This window comes from Martes martes, assembly GCF_963455335.1.
Source record: "Martes martes genome assembly, chromosome: 11".
Classification (NCBI taxonomy): Eukaryota; Metazoa; Chordata; class Mammalia; order Carnivora; family Mustelidae; genus Martes; species Martes martes.
This window is the reverse complement of record NC_137899.1, coordinates 24,912,512-24,938,540: the sequence shown is the minus strand read 5'-3', so window position 1 is coordinate 24,938,540 and position 26,029 is coordinate 24,912,512. Positions and strand designations below refer to the sequence as shown.

The 26,029-nt window shown below is 36.8% G+C and overlaps 1 protein-coding gene across 2 annotated transcripts in view; it reads right to left on the bottom strand.

The window, feature by feature from the left end:
* The window catches only part of PHTF2 (putative homeodomain transcription factor 2), a 118,700-nt gene that overhangs the window by 62,273 nt on the left and 30,398 nt on the right, over window positions 1–26,029 (bottom strand). The window lies entirely within an intron of this gene.

The window sequence follows — 26,029 nt, the reverse complement described above, 5'->3', positions numbered from 1 at the left end:
ATTAGCTTTGAGATAAATCCTACCTAGCATTAGTAGAAACTAATTCTTTGGACTTTTTAAAAAATTTTTAATTCCAAAGTATAGCCCTCACAGTTTATCAAGTAAGTTTTCACTGTTCTTTGCTAATAACTACTGTCTTACAAACAGGTTTCTCTATTGAATGCCTGGCATATAACTTTGCAACTGCTTATAAGGCAGTCCTTTTAACTGCTCCCGAAGAGCCCTGTTTCTAACCTACTATTCTGAAAGCAATTCCCCTTACTTCTCCATTTATATGGTCTCCTATTCTATTCTCTTGTTTCTTCACAATGTCCTATTTTAATCAACATACTGCCCAATGTTTGTGATTGCCCATCATGTGCATGCACACGTACCCATACCTATCGAAGTCTGACAGATTACTTTAATGATGAGGAACAAATGAGGAAGTTGAATCACTTAATTATATGATATGAACTATGAACAAGGATGATGTCAGACAAAAAGGTATGGTCTGAGGACATGGCAAGAGCCAGTAACTCTTTTGAATGTATAACAACTACCAAATTATTTTACCAAATCTTTAATTCTTCTGAATCATTCTTTTCTTAGGACTCTAAAAAACATGAAAAGCCAAATCATAGAAGCCTTTTAATCTATTAAAACATTCTTCTACAATTCTAGTGTTATTTGGGGGAGGTGAGGACATGGATAAGTATTAAAAGTTAAGATATCTTAACTGGAGAAGTCTAAATCATGAAATAAATATGAATAATTATAAGCAAAGAGTTTCTTTGTAGCCTCTTTGCTACAACCGTCCTTCATTTCTTCTATTAGTTTCTAGCGGAGTCATATAATCAAACGTGTTAACTACAGAAAAGAAAAGCTGCTTGAGTAAAAATATAAAACTTTTAAAAAGATTAAAATCTTTTTTGGGGGGGAAGAATACAATTTTTCAAGAAAGAAAACATTTCTAGAATCCAATCAATTTTAAAATACATATCTAGCTAGCCTCTGACATTCAGACAGGAACACTTAAGTCTGAAAACATATTATCATCTGCAGATACTAAAATCTAGGTAATTAGCACAGATTCCATTAAGTATAAGTAATAATAGTTAAAGCCACTTAAAAAAATCTGCCCACATATTCTATCAATTTATGCATTATCCAGAAACACACCCTTTCCTGCATTAACCCTAAGAAGTGTATCACAGGTCACATACATATAATCAAATCATGATTCATGACCAAGTTCCTATTGCCTAGGGAGAACCAGTTAATGATAGAGTAAAACACTGACTCAAGTTTGGAAAAATGCCTTGAAGAGTATTCTTTAATTCAACAAAAAGAAATGATTATGGTAGAATCTGCCTCTAAGAAGTTACAAGTCCAAAGAAAAATATTCAGAGATTTAGTTATAATCCAAAGCAGAATCAAGTAAGCACTACTGTATTATACGTAAATGAGAGATAGTCTGAAAAACAGCAGTATTTGTGAAGTAAAAGATACAAGATTGGGAAACTTACTGAATATACCAGCATGGGAAAAAGACAGAGATGACAATTTCTAGCTTAAGTACCTAGGATGGCAGTGGTATCATTAAACATGACAAAGAATAAAAACAGATTTGAAAAAAAAAGAAAGGCTACTGGAGCTCTAAGCCAGCTAGGAATCAGGGCTAGAGTCAGAGAGTTGGGAAGGTATGAAAACTGGAACTTAGGAGCAAAAACTAGGTGTTTGGACAAATTGTGGTTAATGATAATCCAGGGAAGTAGAACAGCTTCAGGAGACCAAGAACATCATTTTTTTAAAGAAAGGTAAGTATCACCTGGAGGGGAGATGTATCAAAGTCAGGTAAGGAAACTTTAGAAAACTTTTTTAGAATGGAAGGAAGAAAAGTGGGACAATACATTATAATAAAAGCCAAAGGAGAAAAGAGTTTCAAGAAAGAAGGTAAAATAAGAAGAGTTGGAAATATTGAAATGTTCTGAGGCAGTTAGGTAGGTAGTTCATGTTAAATAATCTTGAGCTCATTTAAATAGGAGGAAAAGTCATTAGCCTTGATATGGAAGATTCTGGAGAATGGGGGACAATAAAAACGGTCAGGGAGAACCATAGTGTCAACTAGAGGGTTAGATTAGGGATACCACGAAGAGCAGACATAGCTGAGCTGGTATTAGAAGCAGTCTACTGGGTAATGTTTGTATTCTTCCTTTTACCACCAAGACCAGGATCAGGAGGGGGAAGAATCAAACACACACACGCACACCCTGCCACCAAATACCTACAGTACACGAGGCATAATGCTATGTACCTGGCAAGGCCCCTCAGAAAATCTATTTTCCCTTGGCCTTGCCCTTTCCCCTGCCTTGCCGAAACAATTTAGGGCTAAAGTCATTAAATAGGGCAGAACCAACCATAGAGGCCCCAAGCAGAATGGGACAGTTTCTGACACATGTACTGCTAGGTGTGAGGTTATCAGCCCACGTGGGGTATAAAGGGGAGCCTTATGAGCTATGGGGACTCAGAGCCCGAGCAGGGTGAGAAAGATGACCACATTTTGGGGTCAGCACAGACAGGGAGCTGAAACCTATGCATGGTGATGAGAACATTCAATTGCAGAATATACTAATGTGGGTGTCAGAGCCCAAGAAAAGATGAAGAGGTCTAGAATAAAAAGTCTGAATGAGATGAAAAGGGTATCCATATACAGAATGCAATGGCAGCTGAGACAGGAGACTGGTTACATATGTGGAGACTGAGGTCTCGATAGCCTGAAAATGTTCACCCCTGTTTCTTTAGAAATCTCTACCTATAAAGCTATTAAAGAAATAAGTTCAATGACGTGAATGCTGTGTGTAAACAGGGGACGGGTTTAAAAAATTATGTCTTATTTATACAATAAAGTACTATGCTCATTAAAATTATGTCTTAAAAGGATATTCAGTGATGTGAGAAAAGACTTCTGGTAGGTTACATGAAAACAGGATAACAGAAAAACTAAATACACTCTGTTTGGGGCCCCTTCTGCCACAAGAGCCCATTTGGAATGTTGCTGTTTTCTGGGACACTTGGTATGCATTTTAGCATCTTGGTTCTTTTTTTTTTTTTTTAAAGATTTTATTTATTTATTTGATAGAGATTGCAAGTGGGCAGAGAGGCAGGCAGAGACAGAGGAGGAAGCAGGCTCGCCGTTGAGCAGAGAGCCCGATGCGGGGCTCGATCCCAGGACCCTGGGATCATGACCTGAGCCGAAGGCAGAGGCTTTAACCCACTGAGCCACCCAGGCGCCCCAGCATCTTGGTTCTTTAACTCATTCACCCCCTTATATCCTAGGACGTAGGAATCTATCTGCCCTTTTATAGTAACAGACTTAGACAGTTTTGTTACTAAGTTATAACTTTTTTAAAAATTAAGGTGTAACTTCTTGGCTGAAATTTTTATTCCATAACTCATAGGAAAAAACCACGTTTACTTTCATAATGATGGTTAATCAAATTGATTTTGTGCAGCAGCAATTGGTTTCTTAATGACTTGCCCTCTCACAGTACTTTTCCCTGAAAAAATGTATTGGAAAGCATCTAGCCCAATACCTAACACTTGATATTGCTTCAATATTAGCTTTCATTTTCTCTTGATTTTTTAAAATTATTTTTATCATGATTTAAAAGTAATACATGCTGGGGCACCTGGGTAGTACAGTCAGTTAAGCATCTGACTTTTGGTTTCAGCCTGGTAATGATCTCATGGACATGGGATTGAGCTCCTCACTGGGCTTGGCAGGGAGTCTGCTTAGAATTCTCCTCTCCCTTCTCCCTTTGCCCCTCCTGCCTTCTTTCTCTCAAATAAATTAATCTTTAAAAAAAAAAAAAAAGTTGTACAGGTCTATCATAGGAAAAGTGAAAAATGCAGGTAACTATAAAATCACACAATTGCCCTACTGTTAACCTTGTGATTTTTCCCCAACCAAGTGTCCCAGAAAACAACATTCCAAATAGGACTCTTGTGGCAGAAGGGTAACTCAAACTGCATTAGGTGGTAATGGAAGGAATTCAAATGGTTCACACAGGAAAGGAGGGGAATGGAGGGAAGGGAGCCCAGTAAACTGCTACGTGGTGGAACTGGGAGAACTCCAAGTTCTGGAAGCCAAGGAGAGAAGGCCATCATCAGCTTTTTGGCCCTCAGAGCAACCACCAGGGATTGGCCATATGAGAAAAAGAAGCAGACATGGACTATCTCATCTAAAACCTGTTCTCTGTACCCCCTCAGTTCCCATGAGATGAAAAAGATTAACCTTCAGATCTATTTACTCAACACAGTGTGATTTCAGGGGTCTCTCAATAATCCTCAAATGCCAAGCCCCCATCTTTAATAAGAACATAATCTTTAAGATTAAAAGCAAATACCTAGTTGATTCCATACCTGTCTCTCATTTATACTTAAGTAAAATCATAAAATCACTAAGCATGAAGAACTGGGGACCTATTTGGTGAGGGGCACTGCCAAGGGCCGGGTCTGTGTTATTGGATCCTGCGCACACCCCTTCTCCACAGTGATCCAAAGCTAGACAGCTGACTCATGCTGAGCCAATCAGATTCTCTCCCCATTCCAAATGTCAGATGAATGAGAGAAACAGAGACGGATGCCTAACACAGGAGAATAAAATTAAACAACAAAGCCCTATAGACAAGTTTCTAGAAATTCTGCTGCTAAGGGGCCCAACACACGCCTGGTTTGCCTTTCCTTCCCAGGTGTTGGCTGTTGCTGTTGGCGCAGCTGATGTGTGTAGTGAAAAGGAGAAGCAGAACACAGTGGTGTTTTTTCCTGGCCCAACTTTAATGAGAACGTTGCTGTTAATGCAAACCAACACCACTCTGCATAATTTAAGAAGACTGTTTATTTTCCAACTTGCTGGTACATGGCAGTACATTCTCAGTGGATTTATTAATCAAGGTACTGCCCAATTAATAACCTTTCCCAAGAAGTCATCTTGGCAAAGATAATTTAACTTCTGCTTTTCCACTTAACCTAACCTGGCATCATGAATTGTGAAGAATCCTGCTAATGAGGAAAAAAAGATTATTAGTGGCTTTTATGAATCAGACGAAATAATTCAAATGTGCCTTACTTCATGAATTAAACAGAGGATCAAAACACATTATCCAGGGTAAATACTAAAGTTCTATTTAATAAACGTGTAATATTAATCCCCAGGTTTTAAAACCAAACCCTTAAAATTTAACATTACTTAATAATTATTTGAATTTTTCATTAAATGTTATCTCAACAATTCATTTATTAAATAAAAATTTAATCTTATTAAAATAGTTAAAATAAATTATAAAACTATTTAAAATGGCTTTTTAAAAGCTATTAAACAGCTTAGTTAAAAAAAAATAAGATTTCACTTCTTTAGCTTCTAAATCGTTGAAACTCAGTGAAAGACCAAACACAAACTACTTTCTCTTCATTTTACGACTAACATTGTGGTTCTTATATCATGTATCAAACTTAAGGGGGGAAAAAAACGTCAAAACAGCATGAACTTCATCTTCCCACCTAGTCTAATAAAAGGCTTCTGGCAATAACAGATGTCATAATTCACTTAGCTGAACATGCATCTATGAAAATTAATTTACTCAGTTAAATAACACTGGCCCAAACCAAGCTAGTAGTACAAGTACAAGTACAAGACTGCCAATAGACAAACACATTCAAGCTAAAACAACTGTAGTATCAACAGTAATTGCTGCTTCACTCATTCAACACTTGCTATCCCTCACAGGCTACAGCACAGACAGGGAACGAGGCATAAAAGGCAAATTTAATGCCATCACCTACAACCATCTGAGAGCCCACAGCCAAGCGAGAAGAAATAGGCCAGGTTTGGACGTAACTTTGGGAGTGGAATCACTCATTATCAGTTAAGGAGGGTAGATTCTATAGCCCGTTGTAGCTAGGTTTAAATTTCTGGCTCTAATAGGTATTTTCTGCGTGGCAGTAAGGAAACTATTAGACTTCACTGAATCTCAGTTTCCTTAGTTATAAAATCAGGATGATGGCAGGAATTCCGATTTCAAAGATTGTTGTGATGATTACACGCATGTAAAGTACTTAGGAAAGTCGGCAGCACACAGTGAGTCCTCAATAAATGTCACCCGTTGTTTCTCACCTAGCAAAACACTGGTGTCAGAGGAAGCTCTGGGCCAACCACTTTACTTACACAAAGTCATTTAATCCTCGGAACAATCCCTGACATAAACAGTGTTATTCCAATTTCAAAGAAAATTGAGCAGATATAGAGAAGTTCTATAACTTGCCCCAAGTCACGAGACAGCAGATGACAGAACCAGATTCAAACAAAAGATGTCTGGCCTCAAGGTCCTTGGTTTTTTTTGTTTGTTTTTGTTATTGTTTTGGGGGTTTTTTTTGTACCTGACTGATTTCTACGTTATTAAGACTCAGAGTATCTGTGTGTGGTACAAATACAAACTGATTAACATGAAAGGGAATGTTTATTTTAAAAGCTCTCAGACACTATGCTAGAACTTTCTCACAAACTATTCATAAATCAACATTTTCACTCCTATTTTAAAGATAAAGAAATGGAGTCTCAGAGAGATTGAAACAACTTGCCCATGATCAAACAGCCTTTAAGATACATAATTTGGATCCCATCTCCAGGCACAGATGCCCGTAGGCTAGGTTTCCATTACACAGTGCTACCTTCCTAACATAAATCTTAACTGTCTTTTCTCAAAATAACAGCAATCTGTAGAAACTGCTATATCTTAGTAGCAGAAACCATTTCAAACTATTTGTTTACAAAAGAATTAAGTAAACATACCACCTGTTTCAGATATATCCATTCTTTCACTTGCCAAGATGTTTTTAATTAATCGTGTGCCTAAGAATACCTATCATTTTTTCTTTGTATTTGGGATTATAATTTAAAGTCCAACTTTATTACTTCTTGTGCATAGAGGAGGGTAAGGACCATCCTGGAAAAGTGGGGAAAGTCCCCACCAAGGCACTTCAGGTAGACTGAGGGGGAAAAAAAAAAAAAGGAAACATTTCCTTAAAATGAATGTGTATATTTATAATGTCCTCTCAACTGAACCATTTAACTATAACAAGTACTGGGCATGATTTAACCCAAAAATGTAACTTGTTTCAAAGTTCTGTCCAACTTGTAAATTCCTTAAACAGGGTTTCATCAGTCTAGTAAAACCAAGAGGAAAATTCCATAAATGTTTTACTGCATCAAACTGCAGATTAAATATTTACTTTACTACACCTTTTACTGCCCAACCTAAGAAGATGAAAAAAAGTATTTTTTGCCAAGTGACATCTATTATTTGATATTTTTTCTTTGATATACTAGAAAGGGGAAAGAAAATTCCATGACTACTTCATCAATTATCATCACACTTTCAGGAAAATGAAGTAATATTTAATGATAATAGGTAAGATCAAGACAAAACAAAACAACAAAAACAAAACCCCTACAACTTAACTAGTCAATGGCAGATCTAAAGTAGGAAATAATCAGTAATATGCCAACCAACTAAGATTGATTATTGTTTTTGTGATAAGTAATCTCTTTTCCTTTTGATTTTACCTGAAGAGACTTAAATTTCATTTTATTCTATTTTTTTGAAGATTTTATTTATTTATTTGACAGACAGAGAGAGAGAAAGAGCATGAGAGTGGAGGTAAGAGGGAGAAGCAGATTTCCCGCAGAGCTGGGAGCCCGATGCAGGACTCGATCCCAGGACTCCGGGATCAAGACCTGAGCTGAAGGCAGTCGTTTAACCTACTGAGCCACTCAGGCGCCTAAGACCTCAATTTTAAATCACAATTCAAAGACTTTATTTCACAGGATGGAGTAGGAATCTTCTGGGAAACCAATATTTCACATGGCAAAGACAATCACGCCAGTTTAAGTCTCTTCCAGGATTTCTAAAGCTACAGTAATTTCAAACTAAACTTACAATACCCAAGATAAAAAATCAATGAAAAGAAATAGCAATGCAAATAACCTATGAGACACTACTTCATACCTATTAAAGTGGCTATAACCAAAAGGCAGACAGTAACATATTGGTAAGGACATGGAGCTCCTCATACATTGCTTGTGGGAATGTAAAATGAAGCAGCCACTGCAGAAAAACGGTTTGACAGTTATGACCTGGTAATTTTACTTCTATTTAACCACCCAAAAGAAATGAAAATATATGTTCATATAAAGATCTGTACATAAATGTTTATACTTGCATTACTCATAATAGTCAAAAACTAGAAACAATCCAAATGTCCCTCAATTGTGAATAAACAAAAATGTGGCACAATGGGATTCTACTGGGCAATTCAAGAACTGACGTACTCAAACATGCTACAACTGAGGAGCCTGGAGCCTGATGCAGGGCTAGATCTCACAACCCTGAGAGCACCATCTGAGCCAACACCAAGAGTCGGATGCTTACCCTGGCACCCCAGTCAGAATTATAATTGGATACTTAAAACAAGTGAATTTTATGGCACTTATTTGTACATCAATAAAGCTGTTTTTTAAAAAAGGACTACCTGTATTTCTGTAAAATTTCTTCAAATAAAAATTACATGACAAGTGTTTAAAGGGAAATACACACACACACACAAACACACACCTCGAAGACCTGAGATCCTAGGGGAATTGGAATGAAAAACATTTCTCCATCAGGTTTTGACTCGTAGCAGGCTTTTCATCTCCATATCCAGAAGACTGCTTCTGCTTTTTTTTTTTTGAGGGGGGGTGCATACGCTAGATTGTTATTAATTGATTTTAATATTGGCCTAACATTAACTTGCTTATTAGTAAGAGCTACTTCCCAAAGGATTTGAGTTATTTATTTATTTATTTATTTAAGATTTTATTTATTTATTATTGACAGACAGATCATAAGTAGGCAGAGAGGCAGGCATGGGGGGAGGGGGAAGGAGGGGGAAGCAGGCTCCCCACTGAGCAGAGAGGCCCATGTGGGGCTCAATCCCAGGACCCTGAGATCATGACCTAAGCCAAAGGCAGACGCTTAACCCACTAAGCCACCCAGGTGCCCCAGGATTTGAGATATTTAAACATTATGTAGTGTAAATTATAGTTCACTTCAACTGGGAAAATAAATATTAACATAAAGAAATTGTTAGGGCACCTGGCTGGCTCGGCTGGAGGAGTGTGCAATCTTGATCTCAGGGTCCCAAGTTCAAGCCCCACATTAGGTATAGAGATTACCAAAAATAAACTTTAAAATGGCTGCATTTGCAAACAGTTCCATGTTTTTAAAAGATTTTATTTATTCATTTGAGAGAGAGGGAGAGGACAGAGGGAAAGTGAGAGGGAGAAGCAGATCCCCCCGCCCAACCTCCCCCACCCCCACTGACCAGACAGTCTGATGCGGGACACAATCCGAGAACCCTGGGATCATGACCTGAGCTGAAGGCAGAGGCTTAACTGACTGAGCCACCCAGGAATCCTTTTTTTTTTTTTTTTTTTTTTTAAGTAGGCTCCATGCCCAGCATGAAATCCAACACAAGACTTGAATTCACGATGCCGATATCAAGACCTGAGCTGAAATCAAGAGTCAGGATGCTTAAAGGACTGAAGCACATAGGCACCCCTTAATGGTCTGCATTTCTGTGCAGTTACTATTGCTTGAGGTTACATAAACGAGGATTTTCCTTATAGGAATTTCTAATATATACCACCAAGTGAATTAAAAAAAGTCTTGTGCTAATTTGCATCATATAAAGACATCAACCAAAGATACTGTATATATCAGACTTAATATTTAACTCCATTTTGATTTGATTTTAAAAATCTAACAATATCAAACTATAGTCTATTGACTCCACAGTACTTGCTTTAAGAAAAATATCCTTCTATACTTAAAAATGAAAGCAATTTTTTAAAAAATGGAACCTAGTCCTATTACATGACCAACTTAAAATATTACCCTCCTTACAAAAAAAATTAAATCAGAAAATCTATATTCACTCTAAAATAATTTGTTTTATTGTTTCTTTTTAAAAGCGGAAGAACTAATTAGTAGTAAGGGCACAGAATTAAATTCCTAGATTTAAATTCCAGCCTTACCACTTACTAACTCAATGACTTCAGTCAAATTACTTTTACTTCTCCAGGTTTTCTCATTTATTAGAGAGAAATTTCTGAAGAAATATCCCGTTTTTTAGAAATCTCTCCCCTAACTTTTCTCCTTTTTAAGAAATCATAAAACAACATCTGTATCAGGAGTTTTGTTTGAGAAATAGTATGTGTAAACATTATGGGTAACTTGAAAATAAAAGTAAAAATATGTTGGTGTTGGGTAATATTCTTTTATACAACCCAAGATGGCAATAAGAGCTTATCTATCTCTAAATTAACCATGGACTGACTGGGACCCAGCCTGGATAGAGAGGCCCCACTTCTGGTCGATGAAAGATATTAGGGTCTCTGGTTTCCGGTCCCTTGTCATTCAAGGCAATTCATTTTGTTAATAATAGTAATAAAGAGTTAGCATTTATTATCTATCAGGCACCAGACACATGTTCCATGTACTAATTCATTTAATCCTCCCAACTCTATAAAGTAGATATTATTGTATCCCTATTGCATAGTTACAAAAAATTAAATTATACAAAGTTAAACATAAGTAATAGAATACGGGAATTCAAATCCAGGTGACTGGCTCCACAACTGACCCAGTAATTACCTACCAGTATTTTCATTCACATCCTTACACAAAACCCACCTATGTTCTCTTGCCTTGGCTCTGATCGCTAAGGTGCCTGTGAAAGGAGGCATTTAACCCCTAAATACTGTCAGATACTTCTGTCTCTCTTGTTTCTCCCTGGCTGCCTTGTCAGTAGGTAAGCTATCAGACCCTGTTAAAAAAGCAAACACAAAACTTCACAAAGTCCAACTTATTCAGCCCTAAAAATATGTAAAATAGTTAGTATTAATCACAGGGTAACTATGAGGATTCAATGTGCTAACACATACTGAGCTAAGAATAGTAACAGACACATAAAAGCTCAATAAAAGTCAGCCATTATGTCATTTGGATGAATTACCCAGTGCTTCCTTTTCCCTCATACTGCAGCATGAGACAAGGAAGGAACACATATTGCCTTATTTACATTCTTTCAGTACTTATCATAGGATATACTCTGGTTTATTATTCTCAAACATAACCCTGACTAAACCTTGTGTACATAATACCAATCAAGATGACAGTACCTTCCTTGTTTACATATTTCTAACAGTGTACTATAAGTAGCATAAAAATGTGTATATTTAAAGTCAATTTCAATGTCAAGAGTATGAATATATGTTGTTTATTTAAGTACATTTATATTTTAGGAAATACCTAACATGACTGCTGTTCATTCTATCATTTGAAATAAAAAACGAGACCATGAAATGGAACTAAATTATTCAAAATCAAATACATTAATTTGTTTGGCTTCCTTCCATTTAACTATATAGGATAACACTAAAATGGAGAAAAAACTTAAGATAAATTGCTTTTGGGTCCTTAGTCCAGATTCCCCTGAATAAGAATATAAGGGAGTTGGACCACCGTCATTGTTGGTCAAGAAAAGGGAGGCTGTGGGGTGCCTGGGTGACTCGGCTGGTTGGGTGGCCAACTCTTGATTTTGGCTCAGGTCATGACCTCGGGGTCCTGGGATGGAGCCCCACATTGGACTCCATGCTCAATGAGGAATCTGCCTGAGTGATTCTCTTCCTCTCCCTTTGCCCCTCTTCCCTGCCCCATGTGCATGCGTGCGTATGCACACCCTCTCAAATTAATTAATTTATTAATTAATCATAAAAAGAAAAAAATAAAAGATATGCTATAATTTTAAAAAACTGTTATGACACAAGTCTGTCTACAGAAGTTACACCTCTAATCTTCAGTATGGAGATTTAGGAAAAACTACAGAGGAAGAAATATTCACTTACAGTATTTGTTAAATTTGTAATGAACTATTATCTTGACACTAAGACTGTACAAAAGTACCAATTTTTGTCAAGTGCTTTGTAAAGGATTTGCAGTGTTACGCTGTACAGACCAGTATTAACTTCTTATACTGATGGGACAACTGAGATTTTAAGAAGTGTCAGAAAGTCCTACACCTAGTATTTGGGGGTAGAAACCCAAGTTCTGATTTACAACTCCATGCCCTTTCCACTATACCACATTCTTTTATGTAACTTGGCCAGCATTTTCCTAAGTATGTTCTATACACACTTAGGGGAAAAAAACTAAGTCTAGTAAATTGAGAAATGATATCTTCCCTGTCTGCCTCTTCAGTAGTAACACTACACATATTTGTATAATAAAATCCTGAAATCAAAAACTTGTTTATCATTGTCTAGCTCAGTATCTCCCAAACGTTTTGACAACAAAATTCCTCTATTCTACTAACACCTACCAATATTACGCAGTACATACTTCGGGAAATGTTGCTATAGGTTAGAGCATTATGTTTATTATCACTTAATATTCAGCATAGGGACTATTTCACATATTACTACTAAATAAATTAAGTTACCTGAGTAAGTGTCTAGCTTGGTACATGGCACCTCCTAGGCACTCAGTATAATAATGAAGAACTACACGAACTAAATAGAAGTTTAATGTCAGTATCGTCTCCTGACAGCACTGTTACCCAAGCAGCAAACATTTACCAAGTACCAACTATAAGGTAAGGCACTAGAATAATGGAGATACAAAAATAATGATTTCTACCCTTACAGGCTAGCAGGAGGAAATTAATTGTAATGCAAGTTGAGCAGAGATAAATGTCAAAATACACAAAATGCCACTGTAAAAGAGGTAGAAAAAAATGAATTTATAGAGTGAGCTCCCAGTAACTGCTTTTAGATGAAGCAGAATGAATTCAGTTTGTAACTCTACCACCAACTCAGCATGTTTCTATCTACGATGGTAAAAAGGACCAAGATCTCCCCGTAGCTTTCCCTGTCTCTACGCAGAAAGGATTGCTCCCATTTCAAATTTGTTTCTTCTAAGGAACACCAATATGACTAGAGACTCCGAAGCCATCTGAATAGGCGCCTAGTGGCAAGACAGAATAATCTGAGCATCAACAACTGCACCAGGCTGAATCACATCAAGTATCTTTAGGCCCAGAGTTCACAATGATAATTAAAAACAAACAAATGGGGCGCCTGGGTGGCTCAGTGGAGTAAAGCCTCTGCCTTCGGCTCAGGTCATGATCCCGGGGTCCTGGGATCGAGCCCCACATCAGGCTCTCTGCTCGGCTGCCTGTCTCTCTCCTACTTGTGATCTCTGTCAAATAAATAAAATCTTTAAAAAACAAACAAACAAAATAGCAGTGTTGATATTTGAAGTGTGGTAGGTGACTACCACATTACTTTGTACACAAGTAAAAAGAGAAAGAATCAAGGTTAAAAAAAAAAAAAAAGAATACTCCACGACTGCCACGAACAGAGCATATCCAACTTTTGTAGAGGAGCACTAGCTTGGGACCTAATCCAGTCTCCACTGGATTATGAAAGATATCCTCGACAGAGAAGACTAGCTTTGAGTTTTAAGGATCAAGCTGAGTTAGATTAAAACACACACACACACACACACACACACACACACACACATACACACAAAACAGAGAGAAAGAAAAAGCAGACGTGGGCATCCCAAGCAGGAAGGTGAAAAACAGGATGGGAAGACGTCAAAAAGTTGTATCTGGTGGAGGACGGAATTAGTGAATAAAAACTAAAGGCTGCATGAGGCTAGAAAGCTAATTGAAATTAGATTTTTTTTTTTAATTTCTTATTGGCCTTGTGGAGAAACTTGTGAGTTTCTACCACCCATGAGAAAAGTCTTAGAAGAGTATAATTCAGTAGGTAAAGACAAGGTCAAATTTTATTTACGATAAACCACCCTGGTGGTTGTGAGGAGAAAGTATTTAACTGCAATAAGAAGAAAACAATGAAGGAAAGGAGATCATAGCAAATCCGAAAAATATTTAGGAGATAAAAGTAGTGACACAACAGTGACTGGAAAACAAATTTAGATGGAAATTTATGTGACTTCCCACAGTGCTTTAAAAATAATTCTATTGTAGCATTTACCATAACATATAATAGTTATTTGCATTTTGGTTTCCCCATGATGCAGAGTTGCATTAAGATAAGTACGCAGTGTCTAATACATAGTAAGTCTACCACAAATGTTACTTAAGTATAGAGAGATGCAAATGTTACCAGGAAATTATATTTCTGGAGAGAGAGAAAGTCCTGGTAATAATAAAAGTCTTTAATTCTAAAAGTCAAACTATACTGGTAAAACTAAATGTACTGAATTCTCCCTATACGAAGTCAATATAATAAGGCTTCACCTAGCAATTTCCTTAGTTTTCTACTAGTAAATAAAAATAAATCATATAACAAAGTGTTGCAGTATCCATAAAACAGCAAGTAAAAATATATCCTCCTGTCTACCATTTTGAGTTGGAAAAATAAGACTTCATCTTCTCATTTCCTAAAGTTCTAAAGAATTAAATTTTAATAAGGCCACCTGACCTTCTCTTTATAATACTGTCCTGTACCTGGTTACAGCCACATACCAACCCATTTCTCCATAAACAAGATAAACCAGAAGTCTTTACCGGTATTTCTAATCCCATCATGGGGAGGGGTGGGGAAGACATTAAAGACAGAAAGCAAACCAAAGTAAGGGTAAGACTGCTCTTTAAATGAACAAGTATAACACATCCATTTAATAAGGATATTAATTTTAGGCAAAAATTTGAATGAGAAATGTTTAACTTGTATACTTTCCTCAGCATTTCATTCTTAGGAATCAATCCTTGGTACTGAATTAACAGCTTTCATTTGAATAACTCTTCGGGCCATATGGCAAAGAGCAATTTAGCTTCTAAGTTACTCTGTTAAACAGCATTTATAAATGTTACTCTTTGTGGAACTATAAACATACAGCAGGTTAACACCAGTGTTTTAGACACTCAGGCCTTTTCAAAGCTGGTACATTTGCCTAATTTTAGGCAGCCAGTGGCAACCTACCAACTTATTTTACCACTGTGTCTGTTACCATGGTTAAAGATAAACTGACTGCAAGATATTTGGAATATAACTGGCAAACATTATATCCCTGACTAACATTTCTATTTTAAATCTATTCATCAGAAAGTGAAAATGGTTAGAAACTAGTTTTCCAGTAGTCATAAAATAATTTTCTTCCTAACTCCCAAGAGGTATACTAAGCTTTATCCATTAAAAACTTCAACTCTTGTCAAATAACATCGTTTTTTGGATTTTCTCATACCTGTGTAAAAAACTATTTTAATTATTGGACCCTGTATTTGGCAACTGCTGCAGGCAAATAGACGACTCCTCTTAATGGAATAACTTACTCCATTTATCCAGAAGAAAAAAAAAGTCATAAGCAAATAAGTAAGTGAACCACAGCATTTCAAAGTTATGTACTATGTACAAATCCCTACTTCTGACGTATCAAAGTACTGGCAAAACAAAAACAAAAATCTTCTATTACCAAATACTCAGTTTCTAAAGAGGACCAACATAAATACTATTTAGGTGTTTATGCAGTCATGGTGTCTCGACATAGTAAAAAGGTGTTGCAAAAACTTTAAAAATAGATAAAAGAATTTTCTACAGAAAGTGTTTTTTGTGAAACCAGTACTTTTATACTCAGGAGTACTGAATATAGGTCCCTTTGGAGTCTGTAAACATTACTGGGTAGCAACCCAGAAGGATACTGCTAGGGAACAGCACAAGGTGTTTTTTTTGTTTGTTTGTTTGTTTTTTTCCATTTTCTTTACTCATGGGAGTTGAACTGGCTATCACAATTAAGTATAGGTTCTACTCATTCAAAAACTGAAGTTCTATAACTCATGGTACAGCTGACAAGATCTCCAGACTAGATTTAAAAAACAAAACCTTGTTTCCTTATCTCATAGTGTCCTCATCTGTAAACCCAAAATATTAGAATTGTTACTTTCTAAGGTCCTTTCCCTCTCTACACTCATGATTTCTTGGTAAGAAGTTAGATTCTAGCACAAGGCAACCTCAGAGATAGCCTCAGGTGAACAGACCAGACAGGATGGGAGGGGACAGGAGGAGAGGAGGAGGTGGGGAGGGGAGAGGGAAGGAAGGTTTCTCAACCATTTAAGGATCTGTCTGAAAAATCCATTCACTGGAGTACTTGAATTTTTACCCAAATTGAAATTCCTTGAGCCTTCTCTCAAATTTTTGCTTCAGGGCAATGTAATTAATTTACCTACAATTCTCCTACTTGATTAAACAAAAAATGGAGATAAGTCCACGGAAAATGAAAATTCACAGCAAAGGAAGAGAGATAAATCACAATGCATTCTAGTACAAAGCTGTAATTAATAGACAAAAACAATCACTGCTCAGGAAAATATTAGAAAAGGCATTTCTATTCCATTTGCAGTGAAAGTTAAAGAACTTTTGAAGAGTCAAAAATAAAACAAAGTTTGGTCATTTAAAGAAAGATACCCCAAAATTCACCAAATAGTGCAGTGTGTGTTTGCAAATATATGTAAAGTCAGGTGGTATTAAACTTAAGAAACTGGGGGCACCTGGGTGGCTCAGTGGGTTAAGCATCTGCCTTCAGCTCAGGTAATGATCTCATTACCTGGGATTGGATTGAGTCCTGGGATTGAGTCCCACTTCAGGCTCTGGGTCCTGGGATTGAGTCCCACATCCGGCTCTCTGCTCAGCGGGGAGCCTGCTTCCCCTCTCTCTCTGCCTAATTGTGATTTCTCTCTCTCTCTAATAAATAAAAATCTTTAAAAATAAAAAAAAATTTTAACTGAAGAAACTGTACCTGTCCTTCTATTTATTTAATCTATCTTTTAAATTTTTTATTTTTGGGGTGGATGGGATTAATATTTAATCATTTTTTATTAATATATAATGTATTAATTAATTACAGGTCTGTGATTCATCAGTCTTACACAATTCACAGCACTCACCATAGCACAAACCACTCCCACTGTCCATCACCGAGCCACCCTATCCCTCCCACCCCCCTGCCCCCACACTCCAGCAACCCTCAGTTTGTTTCCTGAGATCAACAGTCTCTTAAAGTTAGTCTCCTTTTCTGGTTTTTTCTTGCTTCATTTTTCCCTCCCTTCCCCTATGATCCTCTGCCTTGTTTCTCAAATTCCTCATATCAGTGAGATCATTTGATAAGTGCCACTCTCTGACTGACTTATTTCACTTAGCATAATACCCTCTAGTTTCATCCATGTCGTCGCAAATGCCATGATTTCATGTTTTTTTAAGGATGCATAATACTCCATTGTGTGTGTGTATGTATGTATTATATATGTTATATCAATAACATATATAAATGTTCAGTTTAGAAGAACTACTAAACAAACCTTTAGTTATCCAAATATATTATTAACAACACTCCATATTTAGTGAAAGAGAACAGAGGGCAGAGGAATTGCTATTCAGCAATATTCACTGAACACCTACTATATACCAACAATGTACTTGGTGTTAATATGTCATCTCATTTAATTATCAGAGTGATCCTTAAGGATTCTCATCTCAATAATATAGACAAATTAAGCTCAGTAAAGTTAAGAAACTAACTCAAGCTGAGCAAATAAAAATTAAATGAGTTAACCTATAATCTCTCAGGAAAGCCAAATATGTCCTCCAGCACATAATCAGCCTAACGTGTTGTATATTTAGCTCCAAATACAAACACCTGAAGCATCAAAGAGATAGATGGTTGTTCAAATGTCTGCAGCAATTATGGGAAAAAAACAGAAAAAAATATGTTCTCACACATTTGATTCATTAAGAGTTTCAATTTTTCAAACTTCACACTTTAACTCAACTGCTACAATCCTTTATCTGGAACAATAGATTAATATTTTATACACATTTAAATATTTACTTTTACATACAGTACTGTTTGTTCTAATAGAAACAATTGGTATTTTATGAGACAGTCAAAAATGTATCAAAAAGTAGATCTGGGCACATGGGTAGCTAAGTCACTGGGCCTTTGGCTGGGGTCATGATCCTGGGGTCCTGGGATTAAGCCCTGCATCAGGCTCCCTGCTCGGTGGGAAGCCTGCTTCTCCCTCTCCCACTCCCTCTCCTTGTGTTCCCTCTCTGGCTGTCTCTCTTTCTGTCAAATAAATAAAATCTTTAAAAAAAAAAAAAAAAGTAGATCTGACAACCCTCAAGGACTAGAACATTGAGAAATATACACTGTGGTGTCATTTACATGCACTTTTTTAAAGGAAAAAAACACTATTATTATTTATATTAAGACACTAATCCTCATATAATTAGATTAAATAAAGACCATAAATATCTATGTATTTAATAAGAACTAGAAGCAGAAAATTGTGCCTAATTTTATTACAAACTTATTCCTTAACATTACATATAGGAGGAGCTAAGTAAATCACAACCTTAACTTTTAAGAATATGAAGAAAATATGAGGATCCTAATCTTCTTTTATTCAATTCAATACTCGTGGTCTAGGATAAAGCTATACAGAAGGACATAAAGCTACACATCTCCACACGACATACACTTAAATCAAGCCAATCACGTGCTTCAGACATACTTCCGTAGTGGGGAAAACAGTATCCCACAAAAATTCATGTCTGCCCAGGACCCTGGAATGTTACCTCATTTGGAAATAGGGTCTTTGCAGATGTAATTGGTTAAGGATCTCAAGATGAGATCTTCCTGGATTTAGAGTGGAACTAAATCCACTGACTGATGCCCTTAGAAGTAGCTGGGGGGAGAGACTGGAATGATGCATCAGAAAGCCAAGGAACACCAAGGATTGCGCTCATCAGAAACCAAAGAGATGCATGGGGCAGTTTCTCCCTCAAGCCTCCCTGCAGAGGGAACCAACCTGGCTGACATCTGATTTTGGACCTGTGGCCTCCTGAACTGTGAAAAAATTTAATTTCTGTTGTTTTAAGCAACCCAGTTTGTGGTCCTGTGTTACAAAAGCCCCAGGAAACTTATACAACTTCTTATAATATCTTCTTGCTATAACCACTAAGTTAAGTCATTTCATTATCACAATAAATAGAACATAAAAATAGAAATGGAAGCACTCTGCAAAATAAATGCTATTTAACTGTGTGATGGTACTACCATCATCACTGTCATTACTGATGTTAAATCAATAGATATATTATACTAATCATCTTTTTAAAATAAGATGTATACTTCCCCACCTTCACATCAGAAGTCATCCCAAAAAAGTCTCACATTAAACAAGGAAGGGTTTTGTTTTTTTTTTTAAGATTTTATTTATTTATTTGACAGACAGAGATCACAAGTATGCAGAGAGGTAGGCAGAGAGAGAGAGAGAGAGAGAGAGAGAGAGAGAGAGAGTCTGACGTGGGGCTCAGTCCCAGGACCCTGAGATCATGACCTGAGCCAAAGGCAGCGGCTTAACCCACTGAGCCACCCAGGTACCCCTAAACAAGGAAGTTTTATAGAAGTTTCTTCAGTTCATTTTTCAAAGCAACTTTAGTACAAAAGGAAGAATGCCCTGAAAGTCAGTAGACCTGAGTTTTGGCTTTATTACTGATTCATGACTACAATCAAGTTATTAGATCTACAGGCGTCAGGTTTCTTAACTATAAAGCAAAAAGTTTAACAGAAACTAGATGATCTCTAAAGTCAAACTATCATGACTATTGCACAGCACAGTTTCTTTCTTCCTTGTAAACAGAAATAAAACTCGAATTATTTATGCTAGGAATACCCAACCTGGGAATGGATGAGGGTGGAAAATGAACTTCATGACTAAAATGGGGGGGGAAATCTTAAGTGAAAAGGCAAATATTTTAGTAACTAAGCTAACCAATCTATTTCTGGTAGGAAAATCTTGTTTTTGGCAAGTAAGTGACATTAAAAAGGAAGAAATGGAAAACATGACCAGTGACTGCAGCAAAGACAGCTGGGCTTTATAAACTACACTTAATCATGACTTTACTGTATGACTGTTAGACAGCAAACGTTAACAAATACCGCTGTTCTCGCACTGAGCATCAGAAGCCTGACATTCTAGGTTTTTCATTTACAAGTAAGAGTAAGGATCTTTTTTTAGCCTCATGAGATTTTTTTAAATCCATGAAATAAAGCACTCTGGTAAATTTGAGGAGCAATTCATCTGATAAGTAAGGGGAATATGAAGTAATAATAATAGAAATAACTTTCATTTATTGAAGGCTTACCCCGTGGAGCACTTTGCTTAATACTTTATATATATCATCAATTAATCCTCAAATAAATACAAAAAAATAGCATCTATATACATGAAGAAAGTGAAACTCAGATATTAAGCAATCTGTCCAAAATCATACTGGCTTTCAAGAACAAGGATTCAAATCTCAGCTTTCCAACCACAAAACCTAAGTTCTTTTCACCCATTAAGGTATACTGCCTCATACAGTGATCAACCTCAAAGAGGACAGGTTGTGACTGAACGGGGCGGGGGGAGGGGTGCGGGGGGAGGCTTTGTAGAGCTGGTAACATGGTTTCTAGACCTGAGCTCTGTTACACAAACAGGACAAAACAGTCCTGAACACAAGCAGGTGTTCAGTTTGTCAAAATCCATGAAGCTGAAAGCCTAAAATCTGTGTGGTCTTCTGAGTATGTTATACCTCATTAAAATGTATATATATTGCCTCTGCATTATTCACAACTCTTTTACAAGTAAAAGTTCAAAACACACTTGCATCAACAAAAACAGGGGGTTTCTTGGCTGCCATGGCTAAAATAACTCAAAAAGTTCAGGGGTGAAGTGAATGTCAGAGTGGAGTGAATCCAGGGACTAGACCACCATGTTGGCCTGTGATGTCTCTTTTGACCCCCAATTCCTGACCCACTTTGGTGTTGTCTCATTCTCTTCTGGCTGCTGCAGACTTTCAATCCTTGTAGCTCCTTCAAAGAAGCAAAAGGGTCTTTTCCATCAGCTCTAATTAAAAAGAAAAAGGTTAGGAGCACCTGGGTGGCTCATCCGTCCGATAGGGTGGCCAACTCTTGATTTCCATTGAGGTCATGATCTCAGGGTTGTACAACTGAGTCTCGGGTTGGGCTTGGCACTGGGCCTCCAGCCTGCTTGGGATTCTGTTTCTCCCAGTCCCTTTGCCACTGCTCTCCACCCCCCGCACATGCCCCTGTGCACTCTCTAATAAATAAATTAATTAATTGAAAAAGCATTTGTACAAGGAGAGTTGGGTCATCAGATATCCCTGCGCCAATTACTGTGGCCAAGGAGCTGAGGTACCATCTCTGGTCTGGTCTTAGCCCTATAGCCACCTCTTTGGCCACATAGAAGGAGGAATACTTGCACTATAAATATGGTTATTAAAGAAATAAATAAAGAAACTGTTTAGTACAGAAAACCACTCTAATTCTTCATCTATTATATCCTAACTCACAAAATACATAAATATTATTTTAAAGAATGATGTTTCATATTTATTGAAGAACTCATGAACCACTTTAAAAAACTTTTTAAACATCATAGTTAAAAATAGACTTGCTCCTTCATAACCCTGTGAGGCACATAGGGGAAGCATGACTATCCTCAGTTTACAAAAGAAGAAACTGAGGCTCAGAGAAATTAAGTAATATGTTCAATATTATAAGCTGACAGATGTCACAATATCCAATACAAGTGTTCTTTCAACCATAACATACTATGAGTCATAGCAGCCTAAAATTACATTAAAGATTTAATAGTACATATGAGAACACGGTTCAAGAAAAAAAATTAATAGAGAAAATGTAATAAACCCATTTGTCTGAGGCTCAGTATTTCTATTTTGGTAGGCCTTAATTTGCTATCTGCTACTATAACCATCCAGAGGCAAATGATGACTACATGGGAAACCACATCCCATTAGAATTCATTTCTTGTGTATCACCTGGAATGCTTTCAGCTTGAGGAAATAAAAACTCCGGTTCAGGGGCACCTGGGTGGCTCAGTGGGTTGGGCGACTGCCTTCGGCTCAGGTCATGATCCTGGAGTCCCCGGATCGAGTCCCACATCGGGCTCCCTGCTCGGCAGGGAGTCTGCTTCTCCCACCGACCTCTCTCCTCTCATGCTCTCTCTCTCATTCTCTCTCTCTCTCAAATAGATAAATAAAATCTTAAAAAAAAAAAAAAAGATTTTAAAACTCCGGTTCAAGTGACTTAAAAAAATAAGGGATTTATTAACTCTCACAATAAGAAGTTCCCAAGCAGGACATTCCACAGTTAATTCTGTGGCTCAAAACTCCTGAAAGCCTCAGGTTCTTTCCATCTGTCACCGTTGCCATCCCCAGCCTGCTGACAAGCTCCCCTCCTGGGAACAAGTCACTAGGACAGCTTCAGGCAACAGAGCCTCACCCACCAATGTCCAGAAAGAGGAAACAGACCTTCTTCCTCTCTCTTTTTCTAAGTAGGCTCCATGCCCAATGGGGCTTGAACTCACAACCTTGAGATCAAGAGTCACATGCTCTACCAACTAAGCCAGCTAGGTACCCCTAGACCTTTTCTTTCAATTCATTCTTTTACCCATGTTGAATTAGTTCATAAATGTAAAGCAATTAGAAAGTGCCTGGAACACAATAAATGTCATAAAACTTTCACTATTATTATTGTTGGCTCTCTTTTTAAGAGATGGCAGACTAGTCCCAGAAGCTTCACATTTCATAAGCCAGAACTGGAATATATGCCCCTTTCTTTCTTTCTTTAAAAATTTATTTATTTTAGAGAGAGAAAGCACGCATGCAAGAAAGAGCATGAGAGGGGGAGGAGCAAAGGGAGAGACAGTATCCCAAGCAGACTCTCTGCCGAGCGTGGAGCCTGATGTAGGGCTGGAACCAACCATCCTGAGATCATGACCTGAGCTGAAATCAAGAGTCACATGCTTAACCAACTGAGCCACCCAGGCATCCTGAAAGCGGAGATTTAATACTTCTTCTTCTTCCCTTTTTTTTTTTTAAAGACTTATTTGTTTTAGAGAGACCACACAAGAGAGCAAGCAAGTGGGGTGAGGGGCAGAGGGAGAGAAGCTTTAAGCAGACTTCCTGCTAAGAGCAGAGGGCTTGTTCTCAAAACCCATGAGATTATGACCTGGGGCGAAACCAAGAGTCAGACACTAAACCAACAGCCGCACACGTGCCCCAAGACGTAACACTTAATCACCTGTGCAACTCTGAAATGCTCCATGTAGGTACTTAGCGCACACGTGCACGGGCGCATGCTCACGCACACACACACACAAACTGAACTTTACTAAAAAAGTAGAGAATATCAAGTGTCAGTCACATTGATGTTACTCAGGCTAGTTTCTCATTTAAAATTAAACATTAAATGAATCCCACTGTTAGCTTACATTTAAAAGCAATAAAGGAAACTCTTAGGCTGATGATAAAAGGGAATACCAAGATGGCAGATGAGAAGTGTAACAAGAGAACAATCTCCCGGCATGGAGGGGCAGAGTTCTAGGAGGCCATTCCCAAGGGAAAAGGGGGAAAAAAAAGGAATTACTGGAGTACTTGAATGTGACAGACTACAACCAAAGGATATCAGAGACTTTGGAGAATTAGAAAAATCAAGCGAAAGAGGAAAAAAGTAGCACAGACAGAAAATATCGTAGTATATTTCATGATGCAGTTATAAACAATGCATACACGAACAGAAGCCCTGACTTCACCAAAATCTGTAGAAAATTTGTAGTCATTTGGGAGGACTGGGAGAAGGAAGACTGGGACTAAATCTTTATTATACAATCAGAAGTCAAAAGTAACATCTATAATGAATAATCAAGAAAAAGCAAGGTTTAAAATCATAAAATAAATACCCTTTAAAAAAAACAATCAATATAATTTAACAGGGCACTACTGTATTTTGAGCAGGGCAATTCTTTGTTGTGTGGGGCTATGTTAGAGCACAGATAAGACCTGTGGGCCAAATCTAGCCGACTGCCTGTTTTCGTATTATTTTGTTAGAACATAATCATCCCCATTCATTTCATTTGCTTACATACTACCTATAGCTGCTTTTGTACTGTAAGTCAGCAGAATAGAGTAACTGTCACAGAAACCTTATGGTCCCCAAAGCCTAAATAATATTGACAATATGGCCCTTTACAGAAGAAGTTTGCCAACCCTAGTTTACAGTATTGTAAGGCAATTAGTATCTTTGATTCCTAACCCACAAATGTCAGCATTCCCCCAAAAGTAATTATGAAAACCAAAACTTGACACTGCACATTTGCAACCCATCCTTCCCAATTCCCTACCAGGGATGAGGACTAGTAGAACTTTGGTTTAAGCTATAAAGAATTTAAAGTAATTGCCTCTGGGGAGCAGAACTCAGAGGTTGGGTAAAGGTAGAGAAACATAGTATTAGTGGCTGTTTTTTTTTTTTTTTTAAATAGGCCTTAAAACACTAATCTTTCAAAGTATTCACATGTATTTCTTCAAGAAAATTAAATTTAAAAGCAATATTAAAGAACAGAACAAATAAAAACCTGGTTAATGGTTCTGGTGGCTCACTACCATAAAATGAATGATTACATTTGTTAGATATAATTTGTGACATTTGTGATGGTTGCTCTGGAGAATTTTTTTGGTTGCACATATCCAGAACTACTAGGTAAATGACCCTCAGATAAGAAGGGTATTAGTGTGCTAACTGAATGTTAGTATAGTATTTCAAACCCTTTGTTACCAAGAAAGGTCAATCTAGTACGTTCTACAAATGATCCTCAGTGAAGTTCAAAATGTTTAACATAAAAAGCCAAATAGGTAAGATGTTCAAGAAACATTATTAACTCTCCTAAGTAGACATTAAGAGAAAAGCTTTCAAAGACCTATGTAGGAAATACAAAATAATTTTTAGTTTTATTTAATTCACTTCTAAGGAAATTGGAAGTTTAAAGGCAAAGACGACACTAACATAGATCTACAAAAGACTAAATTAATAGTATGATTAACGTCCGTACTTCCAAATCAGTACCTTGTATGAAATGTGATAGTGTGTATCTGTGGCATGTTCTACACAGAAAAGAAATAACACGTCCGAAGACAGACTATATTCTTAGGTTTAATCTTTAAAGCACTCTAATTATCACTTCCAATTCAACTAAATTTACAAATTGTCTGATTTTACCCCCATCGGAAAAGCTTTCAATATATAAATAACTATATTTTGTGAACAGGGACCTGAAGAATAAGGCACCAAAAATGTTTTAAAATATGAAAAGAAATAAAATTCACTAAATACACTAAAAATTGAAAATACCACATAAAACAACATACATCTTAAAGAGTGTAAACAACACTCTTCAGGAGTAAACTCTCCTGCACAAGTGCAGTAAATACTGTATTTTCAAAAAAGGCATTTATTCTCTTTCACTTCATAAAAAATTACTTTGGCAAAGTTTATTTTGAAACACATAGGGTGACACAGCTAGTTAAGTAGTTACAACAACTAATTCTAAAACATCAAAATAAACATTTTAATATTTTGGTTTGAAAAATACAGTCCTCAAAGGTTATTTTACTGAAAAGATTCAGCTGTTGAACTGTAACTTACAAGAAACAGAGTAAGACTATAGTTTCTCAATATAAAACAACTATAAAATTATAACAGCTCTGCTAATCTAGCTTTAAAAGAAATTAACCCAAGAAAAATTTAATGCTTTTATAAAATGTTATTTATATTCAGAATCCTGGAAATTTGGCTTATATTATAGCTGAAAATAATTCATCTAGCTACTTTAATAATGTGGAATAAAGGCAAGAGAGAAAAACATTGTTAAGCATCATCTTTCTAACTTCTTTAGAAGTAAAATTAGCGCCAGGAAAACCAAATTGCTCCCCCTTCCACTTGAAAGTTCCTGAAATCTATTTGTCATTATTTCGGGTAATATTTTACATAACTCCACAGCA